Source organism: Pteropus medius, unplaced genomic scaffold (genome assembly GCF_902729225.1).
Source record: "Pteropus medius unplaced genomic scaffold, Ma_sr-lr_union100, whole genome shotgun sequence".
NCBI lineage: Eukaryota > Metazoa > Chordata > Mammalia > Chiroptera > Pteropodidae > Pteropus > Pteropus medius.
This window is the reverse complement of record NW_024346667.1, coordinates 23,316,151-23,324,731: the sequence shown is the minus strand read 5'-3', so window position 1 is coordinate 23,324,731 and position 8,581 is coordinate 23,316,151. Positions and strand designations below refer to the sequence as shown.

Here is an 8,581-nt window from a genome sequence, read left to right as displayed (position 1 = left end):
TGGGGAATTTAGCTATTATATAGCAAGAATGCTCGGGCAGTTTATGGAAAGTCCTACATGGTAAGGAACTGAGACTTCCAGACAACAGCCAGCGAACTACTGAAGCCTGTCAACAAGCAAGTGAGTGAGCTTGAAAGTAGATCCTACTCACACTCGTCCCCAGTCAAGCTTTCAGATGACACCAGTCCTGGCCAACAGTTGACTGCAACAAAAGAGACCCTGAGCCACAACCATCCCACTAAAGATGGTTCTGACTTTAAAATTCTTGACTCATAGAGTCTATGAGGTAATAAATATTTATTATTTTAAGCTTATAAATTTTAGAGTAATTATTACGAAGAGATAGATAAGAAATGCATGCTCTAAACAATATTACCAGCTAAATATGGTGGTCATGCATGTTTTATTTTCCCAAAATCCCTTGCTTGTGGAATCTGTTCTTCCTCATTCTAAATAACCCTCCGTAATCTGTGATATTCCTGGTATGGCTGACTTTTATGTCCTCCTTGGCAAGGAGTCCTAGACCAGATCAGTAAATTCGAGTATGCCGTACCTTGACCAGAGTACTGAAATCAGAGTTGCAAACGTAACTTAAACTGGGCCAGTCAGAATCCCCTCCAATAATGTTACCAGAGTTATTAGGAAAGATGTTTACCCTTCCTCTGAAGTCATCACTCTAGGTTTCACATAATACTTACAGCTGTCATCTTTTCACTCTGTAGAGAGAGGTTTTCTAAAAATAAAGCCAAGATGATATAAGAAAGCAAGCAAATAGGAGATGCAAAGAGAGTGTGTGTTTTTACCACCTTTTAAATCTCTGTAGTCTATTATCTACTTTTTAATTTCCACGCAGGTGAGCGCTTTCATATTTCAGCTATTTTAGAAAGTTGAGTTGGGTTCCTATTTCTGAAAGAGTCTGAATGAATCAAATAAATTAGTCCTAATAAATTTGACAAATTTTATAAACTCAAAATACACCTAAGATTTTTGCTTCTAGCCATGATGAAAGAATAGGAATCAGTTTTACCCTGTCACAATAAACAATTTAAAATGGACAAATTATATGAAACAAGTTTTCAGACATTGGACAAAAGTCATCTGAGGACAGTGATCTATGGGAAAAAGGAAACAGATGAAGTGAGGCCTAAAAGTGCTCCAGACTACTGTCTGCAGAGTTTCTAGGCCTCGAGACAGAATGGTTGGAAACAAACAGACCCTGGAAGTCTTCCTGAGAAAGGGAGGGAGGGAGGGAGGGAGGGAGAGAGAAAGAGAGAGAGATAAGAGAGAGAGTGAGTTCTAAAAATATGCAAGGAATTTCTCTTGAGTCTTCAGCTGAGTACTTTTTAGCACATGCATGTGAAGTAACTACCTGAGGCTGGTGAAGCAATTCCAGAGATCAGAGTGGGCTGGGAATAATTTATCCTCCCAACAGCTGGAGTGTAGAATTCTCGTAATGCATGAGGCAATGAGTTATGTACTTAGAAAAGGATTATCTCAATAGTGGAGCCAAATTAGCTCCAGGCTAAAGGTTACTCTGCTGTTTTGATAGAACTTAGATGAATCATAGAACAAACTTCAAAAAATATGTAAAAGAATACAAAAGTGCCAGAACTAGACAATATAAAATTGACTAAATTACCCTGACAATTTCATTTAACATTGTACTGGCAGTCCTAGTCAGTGCATTAAAGAAGAAAATTTTTTAAAACGCAGAGATTGGCTGGGGGTCAGCAGGGGAGGGGGTGTATCTTTATTCTCAGATGACACAATCATCTATGTACAAAAGGAATCTGCAAAAAATCTACTAGAACTAATAATAGGAGTATACTATGGTTTACAAAATCCATATACAAAAATCGATTACTGTTTTACAAATGAGTAATAAGCAATCAGAAATTAAAATTTTCAAACTATACCGTTTACAATAACATGAAAAAAATTAAAATTTTTAGGGGTAAATTTAAAATATATGTATAATATCTATACACTGAAAACTATAAAACATTGATGAGAGAAAAGTTAAAGTTATAAAAAAGAAGCATACCATATTTCAGAAGTCACATCAATTACTGTCAAGATTTCATTCTTCCTGAATTGATGTATAAATTCAATGCAATCTCAAACATTGCAGCAGATTTGTAATAGAAATTGACCGCCTGACTCTAATAGTTATATGTAAATGAATATGACCTAAAAAGTGAAAATGACTTTTAAAAGAAAAGAATGAAGTTGGAGGGTTTAGACTATCTGATTTCAAGATATATTATAAAGCTGCATTAATCAAGAAAGTGTGATATTGGCATAAAGATAGACATGCAATTCAGTGGAACCATATAGAGTCCAGAAATAGATCCAGACACATATGGTCAATTGATTTTAACAAAGGTACCTAGTCAGTTCAATGGGGAAATGAAAATCCTTTCAACAAACTGGGCTAGAACAACTCAATAACTTTATTTTTATAAACAAATAAAAAAAAGTCTCAGTCATTTCCCGACACCATATTAAAATAAAATCATAAACTGAAATATAGGAACTAAAACTATTAATATTTTTCAAAGAAAGCTTAGGAGAAAAGCCTTAGTAATCTTGGGTTTGGCAATGGTATTGTAAATAGTATACAAGAAGATATTTAAAAAACAATGAATAAATTAGACTTAATTAAAATGTAAAATTATTGTTCATACGATACTGTTAAGAAAATAAAAGGCAAGGCGCAAACTTGGAGACGATACTTACAAATCCAATAAAGTAATTGTATGCGGATTGTACAACTTCTTTTGAACAAACACTTGACCCAAGAAGATATACGGATATTTATTTACACATGAAAAAGAGTCAACATTTTTAATTTTTAGAAAAAACAAATGAAAACCGCAATTAGATACTACTATACAGCTACTAGAAGGGCTAAAATTAAAAAGACTGAACACAGCAAAAGTTAGCAAGTATATGGAGAAATAGAACTCTCGTGCCTGTTTTAGAAATGTGAAATGATTTAGCCACTTTGGAAAACTGTAGACAGTTTCTCTAAAAGGTTAAAAATAATACAGCCATTTATTTCAGCCATTCTACTAGACTTTCACACACGGAAATGAAAGCATATGTCCATACAAAGACTTGTACATAAATAGAACTTTTATCTGTATTAACCCAAAACCAGAAAGAATCTAAAAGTCTATCAAAAGGTAAAGTAATAGAGATATATATATCCATAGAATGTAACACTGCTCAGCAATAAAAAAATAAATAAGCTATTGATAATTGCAACATCTATGAATCTCAAAATAATTATGCCAAGGGAAAAAAAGTCAAAGTAGAGTGCATACTATATAACTTCATTTATATAAACTCAAAAAAAGTACAAGCTAATCTATATTGACAGAAAACAAGCCAGTGGTTGCCTTAGGGACAGTGGCGTGTTGGGAAGGAAGGAAGAAACACAAAGGCACAAGGAAACTTCAAGAAGATGAGCGATATATTCATTATTTTAGTTGTGGAGATGATTTCACAGATGTCAAAATTCATCAAATTTTATACTTTTTAATATGAACAGTTTATTATATGCCAATTATCCCTCAATAAATCCATGAAAATGCCCTTTTTTATTCCTAACTGGGACTGAAATGTTATGCCTATAAGAATATATAGTCATTTTACGGAACTAGTACAGGAAGAGGATGGCAGAATCTGAATGACAAAAACAGTTCTCACTACACATTTCAATCTGTGAGCACTTTTTACCCATGTGAAGGCTTCAGCATACTGATTAATGATCACATTTAGAGCCGAAATGGCCTGTCAGCTCTGGATTTTGTTGTAACATTTGCATATTCCCATTGATCTTTGAAAGAGCATTTAGCGGATCACATTCAAGCCTACTAATGACTACACTCTAGCCACTCCTGCTTAGCTAAAATACAATTTGCAGGACAGGGAACAAGTTTGCTTGGTACATCTAATCTCTCTTGAGAAATGAGAAAAATTGTTAGTGAGTGCCCCTGTCCTTAACCCCGCAAACTTCAGAGAAGGCACTTAGTCTTCTCTAGTATTATGGATCAACAACCAAAGTCCTTAATAAGCTATCCTGTGCTTGTCTTCCCTGTGTTCTCTCTGCATTATCCTAATGAAGAAATGGGTCAAAGAAACTACATTCTTCTTAGATAACTTTATAAAAACATAAATATGAAACCAAAATTGTGTGTTCCCAAAGGATAGCCTCATAACTCTGGAATTAGAACTTAACAAAAAAATAAAACATTTGTGAAGGGACATAGTATTCCTTAGCTGTGGCTGTACTTCTTCCTTATCCTCAATACCACAGAGGTTAATGGCCAACACCTGGATTTACATCGCTTGCCGTCTACCACCGTTCAAAACACACATACACGTATATAACACACTCCGTTGAGTTCAATATATTTTAAAATCTCTAAAACTTAGGAATTACAAATTAGTAGTTAATAGGTGGTCATGGGCATGGGGAGCATGGCATAGGGGATGCAGTTAGCATTAAAGTAATGGCTAAGTGGAGAGCCAGAGGAGAGAAAGAGCAATTAGGGGGATTGTTTTATAAACTGTATAAATTTCTAACCAATGTACTGTATACTTGAAACTAAGAATAAAATAAAAATTTAAAAAATAATTACAACAAAATAATAATAAACATAAAACTTGGGGAAAAAGTTGTAATAAAGTTTATCTAAATGTCAAAAAAAATTTAATGAAATTTAGGAATTAAACATTTTAGAAATGAAGTTTGTTATTTGAATGTAAATAGCTCAATTTGTTGCTCATTTTAGAAAATAGATTAATTCACGTTTACTGAGGATTGTGTATGTGCCAGGCACAGCTCCAAATGCTTCACCTGTGTTACCTCATTTAATCCTCGTGAAAACCCTCCATGAGGGAGGTACTATTATCATTCTCCATTTTACGGAAGTGAAAACGAGGCACAGAAAAGTGAAATCAACTGCTCAGAAACAGAGAATCAGACACGCTAAAAAATACTACAGCCTATGTTGAAACCCTGGTACCCTGACTTCAGAACACAATTCTAAATGCTGAATAGTACTTTCTCTGAAGAAACAAGTGAAAGTGAGTAATGTACTCAAAAACCCAAACACCGTTAAGTATGCTTAACCCATGTCGGTCGTTTTGACTTTAAAATACAAGGGTAAAATCAAATGATCCAGGGTTATTTTGTCATATCAAACTTGGATCGGTGAAGGAATGAAAGCACCTCACAGTGGTGAGCACTCAGACTTGCAGAGGGTATATTATCCATCATGGCTACCGAAAGATCAGACCTCACACCTATCCTGGCAGGCCAACTCCCTTGAAGCATCTAAGTTGTCTGAAGGCTTTTGCTGTGACCATGGCAACCCTCACCTTCCAGCTGTGTCACACCTGCTTTCCATCATGACGAGAACATTTCCGCCCAACCAAGGAGCTATATATTTCTGCAAATGGTGATTTCAGCAAAATGGTTCATCCCCAGGTTGTAACCCAGCTTTTCAGGTGGGCAAATTTAAGCCATTTCTTGGCTGCTCTTCAGGAATGTAAGAAGAGAGGAAGAAAAGGACAGAGAAACACTTTCAAAATGATTCAAATGGGGTTTCATCTCATTTCTCTGAGATTCAAATAAAGCTTAATCTGAGCATAAATGTTTCTGATCCTTCATTTAATCCAGTATATTTTTATCAATTTAAGGCATTTTTAGTAAACCTGATGCAAATTATATTATCATTAAAGTTAAAAAAAAAAAAAGCTTTTACACCTCACAGGGCAACAATTTTCTAGTTTGCGTGAACACAAGAGCATGAGAATCCCCCATTTAGTTATTTACAAAAGAGATTCTAGGGTCCCTCCTCCTTGAAGATCATGATTCTTTATGTACAGAGTGGAGCATACATAGCAATCAGTTCAAAATTTGAGATTACCTTCTATGACAATCCAAATTTTAATAATTTTCCTCTCTCTTTCTTTCTCAATAGATATATACATAGATACATAGAGATATATCCCAATTGTTTTGTTTCTCTGGAGAACCCAGACCAATGCAACAAAATAAACATTTCACTAAAAGAGAATCTCCACTAGCTTCTCTATTTCCTAATTCTCATCTCCTTGTCTTAATTACCTAGTCTATTTTTGCTTTTTCTTCCCCTGATCTTCTCTCTACTTCTTTCTAGGGTTGATGTAAGAAACATCTAAACCTGTAGAGCATTTTTATAAGAGCTTATTTGAGCCAAACTGATGACATATGCCAAATCGTAAATGCTCCCAAGAATAATAGTTTTGCAGATTTTTTTAAGCATTTGAAATTAAGGAGAGAACGTAAGAAAGATTACATGATCCTGTAAGAAAGCAAGGAGGGGATTGGATTATAGGAGAGTTGACAAAATTATGTGCTCTCATGAGACTTAATACACGCTTCGAGGGATATTACTTCTGGTATTTCAAAGGTGTGTTAATCTAGATGCACAAGAATGAGGAGCAGGTCTGGCATCAAATCTTTCACTAAAGAAGTTATATGCCTGGAACGTGACTACCTGCCATCACCTGCCCAGTTAGGAATTTACGATGAGATTACCCTGTGAGGTCATTTTCCATAGAACCCCTTTTTTTTCATCCCTACTACCACATATATTCTCTGTTATACAGAGAAAAATTACTCAAATTTATATGTGCACGAAAAGACTTTGGATGGGAAGGGCCTGCATTTAAATTGCAGACTCCTAGGGCCCAGCTCTAAGGAATGGTGCCTGGATGTGGTGACTCTGAGTGCAGCCGAACCTGGGACCACTCTTTAAGACTCAGTGTCCCGCTCTAAAATATACAAATCACAATCATCTCTCAAGCAACAGGACCCCTGATCCTGAGAGGGAAATTTAAAACCCACCTGTTTTTCCCCAGAGCATGCCTTAGGTTCTCCTGATGCACCATAGCAGTTTATCAATGCAAAATATAGCTGCAAAAATTTTCCCCAAATTGTCACTTGGAAAAGGGAATTTACCTTATAATCAAATATGAAGGAGCTCTCTAAATTTCTTTATGTTGAACCATAAAGTACTGTTTGAGGAAGACGCATTAATCAGAAACAACCTCAATCAATGCTAGTTTATGATTCTTACTGAATCATATGACATAAAATGAAAAGAAACAAAAGAAATTGTTCTTCATAAAAAGAAAAGGAGAGAAATCGCACATATTTAATAATTACTCCTTGGGTATGGATTCATGATAAAAAGCACTGGATGTCATTTTTCACAATGGTTTTAAGCAGCTCTTTAGAAAGCAACACATAATCTTTCGGTTAGTGGACACATTGAATAAGATCATTAAAATCTCCCCTCTCGTGATTGTTATACCTAAGTCAGAGTCTCCCAAAGAGACCAAACAGCTGCAGAATCTCTTCATCAGAGCTTTGAGCTTTGAAACAACTAACGAGAGTCTGAGGAGCCATTCTGAGTAATGGGGAATGCTCACAGACTGTGTGGTGATGAGACCCAAACACCAAGTGCTCCAGAGGTTTTGAGTTTGTCACGTATGCCACTGTGCAGGAGGTAGTCACAGCCATTGAGTGTGAGGCCACACCAGGTGGAAGAGTTGTGGAACCAAAGGCAGCTGTCTCAAGAGAATATTGTCAAAGACCTGGTGCCCACTTAACTGCGAAAAAGATGTTTCTTGGTGGTATTAAAGAAGAAACTGAAGAATATCGCTAAGAGATGATTTTGAACAAGGGAGAACTGAAGTCATTGAAACCATGACTGACCAAGGCAGTGGCAAGAAGAGAAGCTTTGCTTTTGTAACCTTCAATGACCATGACTCTGTAGACAAGACTGTCATTCAGAAACGTAATGCTGTGAATGACCCTGACTGTGAAGTAAGGAAAGCCCTACCTACATAAGAGATGGCCAGTGCTTCATCCAGCCAAAGAGGTCGAAGTTGTTCTGGGAACGTTGGTAGTGGTCATGGAGGTGGTTTTGGTGGGAATGACAACTCTGATCATAGTGGAAACCTCAGTGATTGAGATGGCTTTGGTGGCAGCCGTGGTGGTGGAGGATATGGTGGCAATGGGGATGGCTATAATGGATTTGATAATAATGGAAGCAATTTTGGAGGTAGAGGAAGCTACAATGATTTGGGCAAACTACAGAAATCAATCTTCAAATTTTGAACCCATGAAAGAAGAAACTTTGGAGGCAGAAGCTCTGGTCCCTATGATGGTGAAGGCCAATACTTTGCCAAACCATGAAACCGAGGTGGCTCTGGCAGTTCCAGCAGCAGCAGTAGCTATGGCCATGGCAGAAGGTTTTAATTATTGCCAGGAAACAAAGCTTAGTAGGAAAGGAGAGCCAGAGAAATGACAGGGAATCTACAGGTAACAACAGATTGTAAACTCAGCCAAGCACAGTGGTGGCAGGGCCTAGTTGCTACAAAGAAGACATGTTTTTGACAATACTCTTGTGTATGGGCAAAGAACGCAAGGACTGTATTTGTGACTAATTGTATAACAGGCTGTTTTAGTTTCTGTTCTGTGGAAAGTGTAAAGCATTCCAACAAAGAGTTTTAACAT

General features: G+C 36.5%; 1 pseudogene; it reads left to right on the top strand.

The window, feature by feature from the left end:
* The first annotated feature begins 544 nt into the window (after window positions 1–544).
* LOC120613201 (heterogeneous nuclear ribonucleoprotein A1-like) lies at window positions 545–8,323 on the top strand (annotated as a pseudogene).
* Window positions 8,324–8,581: the final 258 nt, after the last annotated feature.